This window comes from Psammomys obesus, unplaced genomic scaffold (assembly GCF_907164565.1).
Source record: "Psammomys obesus unplaced genomic scaffold, mPsaObe1.curated_primary_1811, whole genome shotgun sequence".
In the NCBI taxonomy this organism is placed as follows: Eukaryota; Metazoa; Chordata; class Mammalia; order Rodentia; family Muridae; genus Psammomys; species Psammomys obesus.
Window position 1 is genome coordinate 4,055,322 of NW_026586662.1, and position 15,619 is coordinate 4,070,940.

The following is a 15,619-nucleotide window of genomic DNA, read 5'->3' on the forward strand; positions in this document are numbered from 1 at the left end:
CCTATGGGGCCAAAGAGTAGAATGTGGTAGTTTGAATGAGAATAGCCTCCATAGGTTCATATATTTGAATGTTCAGTCTCAGTTGGTGGAACTGTTTGGGGAGTTTTGGGGGATCTGTCCCTAGGGGTAGGCTTTGAGTTTTCAAAGCCTGAGCCATTCCCAGTTTGCTAACTCTTTCTGCTTTGTGCTTATAGATCAGGATATAAGCTCTCAGGTACTTCTCTAATATCATGCCTTCCTTCCTGCCATGATATCCATATACTCACCCTCTGAAATCTTGACCATGGTATCTTATCACAACAATAAGAAAATAACTAAGACATGCATAATTTAATTTAATGAAACAAGTGTAAAGAAATAAGTCAGCTGTAGAAAAAAAATGCCGCATGATCCTGTATCCTTCATATTTACCCCAAAATTTATTTCCCCCAAAATTATTAACCACCATCCACAAGACTGTGTATACTACTTACTTGCACAGTGTGTTTTTCTTTTCCACTCATATCATACCATTGGAGTATACAAGTCAAATATTTCAATGAACTAGTCAATAAATGACTTTCTAAGGATATTACACGTGCAGGAAATTTTTATTCCATCATCCTTCAAAAGATTAAGAAAGCAGGTATAATATGACTATTCAATGATGTATTATAGTGTGAATGAAGGATTTCTCTAGATTTACCTTTTTGCATGGTGATATCACTATGTAACATGCCAGTTTATGACCACACTGTATAATCACACCATCATAAGAAATCTTTATAGGAAAGAAAACTTCTACTTACAAGAAAAAAAAAATACATAGTTTAAAAAGACAATTCTTCTAGCGCTTTCCGCATTTGAATTCTGTCCAAAGTTAAACCATATATCTTTCAATTAAAATGCAATTGCCCAGCCTACGACTTTATTCTTTCTTCATACACTAAACCTAGCATTATCCTCAAAGTCTCAAAGTATGTTGAAAGAGATGGGACATACCGAACTCCTTATGCTGTATGACAGCACACAGTGTTTCTTCATGCTTTGCCAACTCAAGTCCACAATGAGAAAACAGGAACCAAAAAAAAAAAAAAAAAAAAAAAAGCCACTTCTAAAAATAATGCCATTCATTCTAAATGTCCATTCATCCTCTTTATTCATGTAGAATTTATTCAAAGCACACTGTTATTTTGATTCATGGGAATTTTAATATGTTAGGACACAGCAGAATAAATTTAACTTTTTTCATGGTACTCCACCCCAGGCTTCAAGATTTTGCTACAAATGCCCAAGCTGACTTACCAGTGAAACCTATGACATCAAGAAAGGCTGTTGTTTCCAGGCTTGTTCTCAGTGAATCACACCATGACCAAACTACTCCGATTTCATTACCTTCTCTTCCCTTATTTTTGCTTTTCTTATTTTCTTCTATAAAACACTCATGACAAGATCTTTCTGAGCAATAAAAATCAGCTGAACTTTTTCCCCTTTAGCACAACTAAGTCTGGTTCTCTATTAGGAAAACACTGCTCTTCTCTTACTCAAAGGGGAAACTTCACTGTTCCATTTCATGAAATATGGTTTGGAACTCAGAAAACTAACCTCCCTGCCCCTATCTCAAACTCGTGTGTGAAAGTTTTGGTTCCCCAGATGCAGCAGAGTTCAGAGGTGGGGCTCTGGGGAAGTGACTGAATTCCAAGGGGCTTAAACTCAAAGGTAGAATAATCATTTACATATGCATAGATTAATGGGCTTCATGGGAAGGCTTTGTTATAGAAATCTCTCTATGTGTTTCTTTCTCTCTCCATCCCCCAGTCTCTCTCTTTGTCAATCATGAAGTAAGCAACAGTATCCCTTGCTCATCCACTGCATGACCCTTTCAATGTTCTTTGAACTATGGAATGGAACCTCTAAGATTGGGAGCCAAAAGAAATCTTGGCTTATCTAGGTTGATTTTCTTAGTCATTCTGTCAAGTGAGGGAACGCTGGTGAACACACATTTATCAAATATAAAAAAAAAAAAAAAATCAGAATCTTGACTGAGATCATAGGGATAGGATTGAATGAGGTCTGAATGAAGGGCAGTTAGAGTCAGCTTAGTATTGATGAGCATGACGTGTATCTGCAGACATCTGGGTATGTGTGCCGTGCGGATGGGAACAAGAGCACTGCAAGGAGAGCCAAGGCCCCTCTGCAACTGAGATTCTAATGAAAGTGTGTAATCTTATCAGACATTTCGCTCTATTAACAAGGCTAAGTAGTTTATACACGTGATCTTACTTAGCTTCCACATGAGCTCCTGGAACAGAAGCTATTGTTTATTTTTATAGGTGCAGTTTATGTTAGTCTCAAAAGGCTGCTCTAAAACCACACCATAAAATTGGTGACATAAAGCAACACAAATCTGTTCTTTCATAATTCTAAAGATTAGAAGTCTGAAAGCCAGCAGAGCCTTCTCTCTAGAGGTCTTTGGGAGGGGGGGGGGGCTGTTTTCTACAGCTCTCCCAGCTTTCCGTGTCTTAGCAATCTTTGGCATGTTGACCTCTAAGAATAGCCAGAGTCTGTCTGTCTTTATAGAACATTGTCCCTTTATATTGTCTGTCCTTGACATCTCTGACGGCTATTCTTAGTTGTCAGCTTGACTACATCTGGAATTGACTAAAACCCAAAACTGGAGGGCACGCTTGTGGGGGATTTTTGCCTAATTTTTGAACTGAGAGAGCTAATCTTTGAGGTAGGTAATCACACTTTTAATCAAGGTCTTTTGAGCTTTGAAAACTCACCTCTAATCTGGGCCACACCTTCTGCTGGAAGCCTATCTAATGATCTGCAAGAAGGAATCTTTTGCTTATAGCCTACTTGCTCTCGCCTGAATATCAAGTCCATCCCCACCCCACCCCCACTGGCATTAGAGCCTGCTTCTTTGGAATTCAGTTCTAGACTAAAAACCAGCTGAGAAATCCAGCCCCAAAGACTGAACTACTGACCCTTGAACCTTCCATTCTATAGATAGATAGATAGATAGATAGATAGATAGATAGATAGATAGATAGATAGATAGATAGATGGATAGAGGAGTGAGGGTCAATAAGATTCATTGTGTAAGTTCTGTTACTCCAGAGAACCCTGACTAATACAACAGCCCTCTGTGTGCTTACCACAAACTCATTATTCATATTAACTTTAGTTCTCATTGTATTTGTCAGCATGACTTAAGTTCATCTTAACTACTTGTATTTGTGAGATTCTATTTCCAGATAACTGTCATATTTCTGAGATTACAAGAAATGTAATTTTGGTGCAAGAAGGAATTACACAGCTATAGCTTAGCCAATATAATATTATTGAGGCACAAAAAGACTTCAGGTATTTATTTTTAATTTGAAAACATATATAACAAGTAAATAAATTTGTGATTTAATATACAGAACATGAGATTATTGAAACCTGGAGAATCAGTCTTGAAAAATAAAAGTATAAGATCCTTAAAAATAAAACTGTAACAAGTAAAGTATACTATTCACAACATATTCAATATAATGAAATATTAAATTAATAAATTACATGTACCTTAAAGTTTCTAGAATTTAGTAAATGTAAGGAGTTAATAAAAAATATTGTAAAAGACTATCAGATGTGGAGAATAAGGAAGAAAATCCTAACATCTCATAATATATATTAAAAAAAAGAAAATTAAAAGAATAAAAAAAGAGCATAATAACAACAGTTACAAGGACCAGCAATGCCTCACCCACAGCAAAGCTATTAGGGAGTAAAAGAATAATAGTTTCATTTGTTTCATTAACCTGAAGCATATATTAATATTAACCTAGAAGCATCAGTCCTTCCATGCTACATATTTTTTTCTATCATTTTCTTCTTCCATTTCAGTGTTCATGTTTCAGATGTGTGTGTGTGTGTGTGTGTGTGTGTGTGTGTGTGTGTGTGTGTGTTTTAAACAATAAGCAGTTAAGTTCTATTTCTCTCTCCCACTCTCCGTTTACTGCAACATTTCATTTTCTGCTTTTGTTTTTCGTAAGCTCCAAAGATTGGATGCAGAACCTCACACATGTTAATCAGGCACTTCCCCAATGAGCCCCACTCCTACCACATCCCCAGCCTCTAGTCCTTCCTGTAGGAAATGTAAGGACTAACTCGATTCGTTTTATATTATATTCCTGTTCATTTGCATTTGCTTCACCTGCTTGTACTCCTCTTGCACTTCCTTCTTTCCTTCAGTTTAACAAAATACGTCTCATTTTCTTTCCTCTGTTATCTTGTGGGTAGCACATCGTTTCTATTTCTTTACTGAATACCACAAGCTACACAATATTCACATTCTCAAACGAGGAAACCGACAAGCGCTGTGCCCAGCTCTTCAACTCCACAGCAGTAAGAACCTTCAGATGCTTTGAAAAGAAAGTGCAGGGTGGTGTTTGGCTAACCTCAGTCCAATTTCTTCAGATCTCAGTTCTCATAACTTGGCTGCCTGGGTACCTTGCCAACGCATTCAAGCACACTTCACATTTTCCCCAGCTTTGTGGTTTGTTCTCAGGATAAAGATTGGTTTTATACAATCTAATCTAAATTTCTAGAAACAAAGCCTTCCATCTAGAGTTGAATCCTAATAAGATTTTAGTTTTAAAAGATTAAGATTGAAAGAGTGGTTTTATCAGTGGAGAAAAAGGTTTTCCTTCCAAACTCATCGAAATTAAAGTAAATTGAATGAGAAAAATATTTTAGTCTATTTTAAAAGGCAATAAGCCTTTAAAAAGAAATGGAGTAAAAGAAACATGTTTTTTTAAAGTTTAAACGTTACAAATAAATTTCAATTTATAAAAAAGAAATACTACAGTAAATTAAATGTATCATTTGCACAAAAGTGGTTCACTAGATCTTTAATGATTGAAGAAGCATCCCCCAAGGGCATATATACAGAGTGTGGGAGTATTAAAATTGCAGGAAAAGATACCATACCCAACAAAGCAAAATAAAGGAGGAGTAATCACATTTGAATCAAACAAAATGGACTCACGGTGAAAGCATTATGGGAAATAAAATGTAATTATGTAACAATAGGAGGTAACAGTTGCCAGGAAAATGACACTATTTGGCATTTATATGCACCAACTAATATAAAAAGAAAAAAAAAGTAGTAGAAATATAAGGAGAAATTTGCAAAATTCTTTATTACCGCTAAATATTTTATTATGGCCTTTTGGCAATTTCAACAGATAAAGCTTTTAACAGATAAAGCTTTAAAGAAACAGAGTACTGCCCTAGTCAGGCTGTGTGAGGTTACAGTGCAGCAACAGATAGGCATTACCACTCCAGGGCTGATACAATGTAAGCTAGTTTCTCACCTGGCCTCAACAAGGATCAGAGGTTACTATAATCCCACAGAGCCAGCTAGGCCCTCTTCATTCAGCTCCCCATAACCTCCGTAGGCAATTAAAACACTCAAATGAATGGACAAATATTCCTCACTAGGAAAAAGATAATTCTTTGGAATTTAAATGGTCTTTAGAAGCCATTTGAAACATATAGAAAATGTAATTACATCTGAAAAAAAATTTAAATAGTATATAAATTAAATCAGAAATCAATGACAAAAAAATACAGACTAAAAGATATTCCCAAGTTTTGTAGTTAATAAATGAATTCCAAAGCATCCCATGACTGAAAATAAAAAGTCGGTAACATGAAAATTAAACTATTTCAAAAATTAAAAGGAAGAATTAGCAATACTACTACAATATAGCAGCCTTAGAAATAAACATATCACCTTAAATGAATAATAAAAGCGGAGTCATAAAAATTAATCAGCCAAGCATCTGTCTTCAGATGTTAGAAAAGGAGGGAAAATACCCTCAAATACCCCAGAGGATGATGAAGGAAATAGCAAATAATGAAGAAAAAAGGTGAACTTAATTTCTCAACATTCATAAACCTACCTTCTCATTCAGACTATTAAAACTGGCAAGATGCTGCAAAGACTGAAGAAGAAAGGGAAACACACATGCTCACACACAAATGGCCTTTCCACGCTACCAGAGAAGGGTTCAAATCAAGCGTCCCTTGCATTCTCATCATAACTTACAGGGAAAGACTCACAATGCAGCTTGACAAGGATCTCCTTGCAGTGAGAGCCCTGCTCTTTCAAACGAAAGGACAGGACGCTGTGAAGGAACAGTGATGCTACCTCCAGTCTGACTGTGAAGAAAGCCTGGCACCTGCTTCTCAGGGGTTTTTGTGTCCTTGAAAACCAGGCTGATACCACTGTTCCATTCCTCAGGAGCCCCAGCTACAGCAGAACTGCTGTGCTAACTCCCATCAAATTCTGACCAGTTTACCCTTGGAATTTACACTAACCAGGTCTAGGTGGCATTCGGAGACCCAGAGTTCAAGGACGCTATGATAACTTGCCAAAGAATGTTGCTAGAACTAGTTGATCTACAGCTAGGAAGAATTAAACACTGTTTATTTCGTTCATAACACTCACATACAAAGTATGCACGCATATATATTTCAGCTGAAGACTTCACTCAAAAAGTAGAAAAGAAAGACTCATCATCACTTACCTAACTGTGAAACCCAGGAGCTATAATAATTAATGACTTGCCTGTCAAGATGTGCATATGAGTGAAATAGTGGCATGGTTAGTATGGGAGAACCCAGTCTGATTGAATTTAAAGCCCCTATACAAAACAGAATTCATACCTCGTGTATTAACTGGGATAAAATACATTGGGTCTAAGGTCATAAGTAATTCAGGTGTCTCACTGTTCTTATACGACATATCTGCATGTTTTAGACACCTAGAATAAACTTCTCTCCAGTTCTTTAGAATCTACATCAGTGACTCATTTTGTCACAGTTAAAAGAAGGCTCACTCAAAGTTTGAATCGTAATGAAAGAACATTACCCTGGGAGAGGTACCATGATTTGAATATGAATTTTGTCCCTCAGGGACAAAGGAAAGAGGTTTGTCTTCCAGGATGGTGACTTTGGGAGGTGAAGTGGACCTTCAAGAGGTGTGACCTGAGAGAACATTGTAGAAGAGCGGAAGTAATACAAAAGTCGGAGGGCAGGGAGGACTGTCATGAAAAGGCTGCTGCCCAGACATGACATAAACCCTGGGCACGCAACATTCCATCGCGAAGAGAGGCTCCACCCTTTCCGGGGAGGCTATGGACTACTGATGGCTGCTAGGGAAAGGGGGGTTGTTTTCTTGGGTGGTTGTAGCCTCTGGGTGATTAGCTAAGGGGGTCCAGAAAAACGAGGACGAGAATACCAGAAGACCATTGGAGAACAAATATAATAAAAATACATTGGACACATGTATGAAACTGTCAAAATATTTTTTAATACTAAAAGGGAAATAAGGGTCCCAATGGGCGATCCTTAGATCCTTGGGAGCCTGTCCTTGAAAGAGGTTGTGGGATCTCGGCTGTGATATCTCTCTCTGCTCTTGTTCAAGGCTCGACCATTTGCTCCCTTGCACTCACCATGCTGGAACACCATCACCATAGAGTACATAAATTAAGACACCTCTCTTGAACTTGAACCTACAAAACTGTAAACCAAATACATTTTTCTTTATAATTTAGTTGCCTCAAGTTTTTTTTTTTTTTCTTCTTCTTATACTAACACAAAACTGAAGAATAAAGTCAGTGATGGGGTTTTTACTCTGTTCAAACCAATTTTTTTCTGACCATTCCTATATTTCATGTCTTGCCTAGCTTTCAGTTCCCAGAGTTAATTCTAACTCATTTATAAAGCTCTCCCTACTGCCTGGCCACAGGCAGAGAGCTGCTAGGCCTTCTGAACACCTGCTACAGGTAGGCTTCATCCTCACTGTCTACTATTTAGATTAGGTCTCATAGTTATTAAGAACTGGTGTCATATGTAGTACCTTCTTGGTGTGTATAAAACATACACAGAAAGTACTTTTAAACAAATAGACAAATAGATGCATGTCATTCTCATTTCACCCTTAAGGGAAAATTCTATGCCACGGTTACCTTTGTATCCTGACCTAAGTGTTGAAGTGATTAGTAAAGTCTGGTTGCCTTTATCTTTCATTCTACAGAGATGACTTGGCTTACCCCGAAATTAGAGCATCAAATGTTCACTAGTAGTTAATCTCAGCTGCAACAATTGCTGTCTAACTTTTCTTTCTTTTTTTTTTCTTGCCTCACCCCCACTCCATAATTTCACCGCCAGCATTCCTGCTAAGTAACACGTTAAGCATCTTGCTACAAAAGGGGAAAATGAAGGCATCAAGTCCACTTGATGACAGGTTCACTGAGAGCATACATTTGGATGAGGTGATTCATACAAAGTAAAATTTCCATGAGAGATCAGAAGCCTAGTATCTTATTGGTAGAGAAAATTGGATTTTAATGGAAAATGAATATGGTACATAGAAAAATTATGGAACAAACATGACCCTAAAGTATCCTGACCTTTAAAATCTGAGCAAAACACTTCTAAGCATAGTCTAAAAAATATAACATTTTTTGGTTCATTAGCTGATAAGTCAGTTTGAGGATCATTAGCACATGTATTTCTGAGGCTGATCCAAGAAAGAAATTACAGTTTCCATGGTGACAGAGTTCTGTGGGGAAATGAAAAGGCCATTAGATACTTTGCAGGCAAAATATCACTTCTGGAGTCTAATTTCCTTTGTCACCAAAGACAGTTTTCCTGTGGAGAAAGATCCAATAGCAAGATGGCAGTACCAGGGAGTCCCTGGACTGCATTCCTGAAAAGTAGATTTTGAAAGTTAAAATAGAGATTCTTTTTTTTTCCAGCTTTATTGAGCCATTATTAGCAAACAAAAATTAAGTGTATTCAAGACATACAGTGTAATATTTTGAGAGAATGTACATTCTGTAAAATTACATTAACGATCAACCTAATGGACATATCTATTACCTCAAATGTCACGGTTGTATGAACAAACCTGTATGGTGAGGACCCTGGAGTTCTAGTTGCTTCATAAAGTTTGTGATTTTTTTTTTTTTGAGAAAAAAGTCTTTTACTGTGTTACCAAGCTGGTCTTGAACTTCTAAGAGCAAGAGCAAGTCACCCTCCAGCCCATGCCTGGAGTTACACATACACCATAAGTATCTAGCTTTTTATTATTATTATTATCATTTATTACAACTTATTCATTTTGTATTGGGCTGTGGCCCCCTTTCTCATCTCCTCCCAATCACACCCACCCTCCCTCTTCTCCTCCTCTGCCCCTCCCTTGTAAAGCACTTGTAGAGGAGGTCCTCCTTCCCTTCTATCTGACCCTAGCTTATCAGGTCTCATCAGGACTGGTTGCACTGTCTTCCTCTGTGGCCTGGCAAGGCTGCACCCCACCAGGGGAGGTGATCAGAGAGCCAGCCACTGAGTTCATGCCAGAGAAAGTCCCTGCTCCCCTTACTAGGGAACCCACTTGAATACTGAGTCCATGGCTACATATGAGCAGGGGTTTTAGGTCCTCTCCATGCATGGTTCATGGTTGAGGTATCAGTCTCTGCAGGGATCCTAGGATCCATTTTTTTGGGGGGGGCTCTGTTGGTCTTCTTTTGGAGCTCCCGTCCCCTCCAGGTCTTTCTATCTTCCCCTTCTTTCATATAATTTCATGCCATCTGCTCAAAGTTTGGCAGGAAGTTGTCTCAGCCTCTGCTTCCATACCTCAGTAAGTAGAGTCTTTCAGAGGCCTTCTGTGTTAGGCTCCTGTCCTGTTCCTTGTCTTCTCCTATTCCCAATGTCTATCCCCTTTGTCCTTCGGAATGAGGATTGAGCATTTTCCCTAGCTGGAGCAATAGATACTCTTCATTTCCAGTCTTTCAGGTCAGGCTTCTATGTCTTGCTTGGCTAGCGTGTTATAAACTGTATTTGCCTTATTGCTTCCTCTATATTCCCTCCTACTTCTCCCCATCAGGAAATCGAATATTTCCTTCACAAAAATAACAGCAAACTGCAAAGTACATAGATTCATTTGTCATATCCATATATCCCTAAATGTGTAATTTGTGCCGAGTATGTCCTTGCCCCTACTGGGGCGATGGCAGATACATGTACATGATGGAACCTACCTATAGGTTGGTCATTCTGAAAGCAGAAATGATGAAAGCCATAAGAGAGAAAGGTCTCAATGGAAAAGTTCTACATAGATTAGACTTCAGACATGTTAAACAGTGTTTGGTGTAGACTTGTAAAAGTGCCTTCTAATTGCCTGATTTAATTGTCATCTGTTGTAAGTTGTTTTTAATATTTACAATTGATATATCTTCTGGCAAAGCTGCTGTTAATCCTACAGGGCTGTATAACCAAATCACCACACAGAGACTGGGTTTATTTAGTTAATTTAGAACACAATGCTGGGCAATAGTTACTCTCTCTTAAACCTCCAAGCCATCATACTTTCCTAACATTTAGATTTTACCCATTATACTTGCTTTTAGTGATATATTAGGTCCAGTCCATCTCTCCGTGTCAGTCCAAGACCTCTCCTCCAGCTCTCTCTCCTAGCTCTCCTCTCACCCCTTCTCCTCCCACTCATTTCCTGCCCTCTGGCTCCTCCCCTCTTTCTTGTCTTCTGGCTCCTCCCTTTGCACAACATTGTGGCTAGTTGTTTTATTTTGGCCTATTTACACACAGTTGAGACAGGATGCTCAGAGTAAGTATTACAATGCAATATTAGGATTGAAACCAGAGAGTGGAGGGAAGAAATCAGCATTTGAATGAACAAGGGTAAGGTTTCAAAAGAACATTATACCAACAGTCTTACTGCCTCTGTCTGCTCAACTAGGCCTAGCCTTGGAAACTTTAAGCCTCTATACAATCTAATCTAGGCCTAGAATGTTTTCAACTTCTGGGACTTACTGCTGAATACACTTACCCTTTCTAGTTCTTTGTGAACTCTCCAGCTGGTTCTACACAGCTGTTCTGGCTCAAACTCCTCTCTGAGCTGACTGATTCAATCTGGCTTCTCTCTCTGACTAAATTGTTCTGTTTGTCCTCATTCTAACTCTAGAAATCCTTTCTAGTCTTCTGCCTCTTCCCCATTCCCTGGCTCATTCTGTCTTTACCGGTGCCTAGCTTGTTCTCCAACCTTTCTCTGTAAAACTCTCCTGGTTTAAAAACAAACAAACAACAACAAAACAACACAAAAAAAACCTGCTTCTGGATTGCCAGGAACTCAACTCCACTACACTGCCCTCAACCCATTGACTCAGTGGAACTGACTGACCAGCACTGACATTTGCATGTCTCATGAGTGCTGGGATTAAAGGCGTGTACCACCACACCTATACCTAAGCTTTTCTATGCATGGAACTTGCTCGGTATCACATTGACCTTGAACTCAGAGACCCGTTTACCTTTGTCTCCTGGGATTAAAAGTGTGTCTGTGTTCAGGTGGATCACACAGACCTAGAAGGTCTTTGGATGTGATCTCTTGACAGAGCAGCCATTTTCTGAATTAAAATTCCTCTACATAGGTTTCCACTAAAGCAGCAGAAGGATGAAGGACAACCTGATCATCATTTTGAAGCGTGCCCCCTTTTTCTTGACATTTAGCAAGTTGCCACCCCTCATAGTGCAAGAGGCTGTCAGACAAGCTGAATAAACCACACTGAAATGCAGAGTAGCTGACTCCTTTTGGTGTCATCATAGGCAAGAAACAGAAGGAGAAAATAAACAGACCAATGTCATTTCCCTCTTTCTCCCAGTTATGCTGCCTAAACGTGATTTGTGGTCAAGGGTAGGTACCTAACAAATCAGCAGAAGTGTCTCTCAGTAGCTCTTCACCAGAAAATGACTCCAGCGATAAGACTTCACCATCATCAGTTGTTGTTCATCCCCAGTCATGTGCCTTTTCCTGTCATCCTCACTACCCAAGGTTCAACACTGAAACAGAGTATTGGTGCTTAATTCTGCCCAAGGCACTATCTTCTTGATGACAGTTAGACCATGGAACAAAGATGGACTGTAATTGTAAAGTCTGCTGAATACCCTGAGATGAAATTCTTCAGATACTATGTTAGCAGTGTAGGATGAAGGCAGCCTGAGTGCAAGAGACAGCGTTGTCTTATCCCTGAATAGCCTCCACGCAACACAACTGGGTAGAAAAACGGCCGTGGGATGCTGCATTTTTCTCTTTTTGCAAGAGAGCAATCATCTTTATCCTAAGGCAGATGCTGATTCTTAGTTTTTTATTCAGCAAATACTGTAGAGTCACCAAAGATGCAAAGGTGACAGACAAGGCTGCAGCTGTGAGGGGGGGGGGGTTAAGGGTCTGGCTGATGAGCCAGATTAGAGAGAGGTGCAGTCATATGTGCCTGAGGGAGGTGGATTCCCAGAATATGGGACGTCACCTAACTGAGCTAGCAACAGAAAAACAGGAAAAGCCTCATGTTTAGGATGAGTTTTGAAGGGCCATGGAAGACACCCAAATAAAGTAGGGGAGGCAAGAATTTTCTATAAAAAAAAAAAAGTGAGCCCAAGGGAGTACCAGGAAAATATTCTTGGCATAGAAAATGGCAGTTAGACAGAGACTTAAGCTTGCTAACTACATATTTTTGCACATATCATTTTATCTGAGTTTCATCGTTTATGTATAAAGAGAAGCAAATAACACTGTTCTGTAAGGAAGTTGTAAAATTAAATAAGATGATACATGCTTAGAGCTGTGGTATATAATTTTCAGGTAACAGTTATTCTTTAAGCCTTGAGAACTGGCAAATGATATTCTCAAGGCTATTTATAGACAAGAGCATTAAGTAAACAGCAAGGGGTTAGAAAATTCAACAACTTTCAGGTTTTTTTTTTTCAAATACAAATACAATCAGAGTGTGAGACACTAAAAAATTCTCAAGGCTTTTGGACTATCCATGTCCTTTAAACACTGTTTGTCCTCTTTATTTTGAAATGAAGCTTTGTTCATCTCTTAGTTTCATCCATATCTGCATTCTGAGGACGAGTCTGTTTGAAGCTTACCAAGTCATAAGAATCACACATCCTTTTCCTTGCCAAAGGAAAAGATTCTGTCAAACTCCAGCACAGCTTGAGCTCAGATGGAATAGCCTTTCAATTCTGAGCAATTTTTCAATTTGAATGGAAGATTCATATCTCCTCAAAATTCAATATTTTCCAAAGAGAAAAAAAATGCAACGAATGAGTCTCTTTTTACTTCACACATAAGGATGAGACAAAATGGCTGTTTAATAACAAAACCATAATTCATACCAGATTACCAAAAATGTGTTTGCACATATTTAAGGATTACAGATAAATCCAATTTGTGAAAAATATGTTCCTCACTTACTCATCCTTCTTTCTTTTAAGTGTAGATGGGTGTCACTCCTACCCTCCTTAATAGTCCTGTAGAATTCAGGACTATTAACTCCCTGTTCCAAGGGAGTTGACAAATCCTCTTTCTCATGCAATGGCTGCAGGATGGAGACCTGAGAAGATGCTTGTGGTGACATGCTCACAGCACTTCACAATCTTCACAGCCTCCTGGCAGAGCTACAGACAAATCTTCCCAGGGTGCATGTGGAAGAAGAGACTTTGTGGAATGATCAAGTCCTTTTGGCAATCTGTAGCCACTGACAACCTCAATTTGATTCCCACAAATGTGAAGCATTAGGTCCAGCGCTCTAGATTCCACACGCCTCCCCCAAAGTTGTGAAAGTGGAATTAAGCATTTCCAGAGCTTAATTCCATGGGCACATAAGGGCTCTAAGAGTAGTGAACAACTCTCAATTATACTTCTTTAGAAGGACATAGAGAAGACTTTTGGAAAACTGGCTGTGAACTATGACACATAGATTTTCAACTATCTCTGGTCAATTATCTACTACCTATCAACTACACTCATGAGTGGGATAAGAGTCGAGGGCATATCATCTATAGAGAGCTGACCAATTCCATCTGGCTCATAGTGGCTTCAAAATAAAGCAAGACCTTTGATTTCCCTTTGAGTTTTTAATTAAGCAGCAAAAAATAGTTATTTCAAATATTTATTTGTCAAGTGCCAACCATGAACCAAAAAAATGAAGAAGAGATACTGAGAATAAGATGTTGAATATATATAGTCCCCATCTATAAATAGTTCTTTGTGTGATGTAGAAGAGTAACTATTTTTAGATACGTGTTGTGAACTATAAAAGTATCAAGTATCATTGTGGTAAAAATGAGGTGTGTGTGTGAGTCAGATCTTAGAGGTTGAGGAAAAGGTTTTCAAATGAAATTCATTTTCATCTACAAGGATGGAAGAGACCAGGCTGATTAAGAAGCAGAAGTTGCTCCACACAGAGGGAAGAATATATGTATTAACACACAGAGAAGATAAGAGAATGAGCAGCTAAGGAACTAAGCATTTCAATATGACTGTAGGGGACAGTATAAGAATTGGGGCAATATGGTAGAGCTGGATATTGAGATAGCACTCTTCCTAATTTTCTGAGAAAGCACCAGATTGATTTCCAAAGTGGTTGTGCATGGTTACATTCCGAAATATGTTCAACTATACAACAAGGACATTTGCTCAACCATGTTCGTAGCAGCTCTATTCATAATAGCCAAAATCTGGAAACAACCTAGATGTCCCTCAATGGAGGAATGGCTACAGAAATTATGGTACATTAACACAATGGAATACTACTCAGCTATTAAAAACAAGGAAACCATGAAATTTGCAGGCAAATGGTGGGAACTAGGAAAGATCATCTTGAGTGACATAACCCAGAAACAGAAAGACACACATGGCATATACTCACTCATAAGTAGTTATTAGCCACATAATATAAGATAAACATACTAAAATCTATACAACTAAAGAAGCTAAACAACAGGAAGACCCTAGGAAGATGCTCAATCCTCATTCAGAAGAAAGCAGGAGAAGACAGGGAACAGGACAGGAGCTTAACACAGAGGACCTCTGAAAGACTCTACTTATTGAGGTATCAAAGCAGAGTCTGAGACTCATAGCCAAACTTTGGGCAGAAGGTATGGAATTATATGAAAGGAGGAGGAGATAGAAAGACCTGGAGGGGACAGGAGCTCCAAAAGGAGACCAACAGAGCCAAAAAGTCGGGCCCCGGAGGCCCTGCAGTGACTTATACCCCAACCAAGGACCATGCATGGAAAGGACCTAAACCTCCTGCTCTGTAATCCATAGACTCAGTTTCCAACTGGGTGCCTTAGTAAGGGGAGACGGGGCTCTCTGTGGCATGAACTCAGTGGCAGGTTCTCTGATCACCTCCCCCTGGTGGAGTACAGCCTTGCTAGGCCACAGAGGAAGACAATGCAGCCAGTCCTAATGAGACCTGATAGGCTAGAGTCAGATAGAAGGGGAGGAGGACCTCCCCTATCAGTGGACTTGGAGAGGGGAATGGGAGGAGATGAGAGAGGGAGAGTGGAATTGGAAGGGAGAAAAGGAAGGAGGGAAGAAGGGAGCTACAGCTGGGATACAAAGTGGATAAACTGTAATTATTATAAAAAATAAAAATTTAATTAAAAAAATGAAAACAAAAATCACATGATATGTTATGGTTTGAAATATTGACACGTGTTTTAAGCTGTTCTTTTTTTTTTTTTTTTTTTTTTTTTTTTTTTTTTTTTTTTTTTT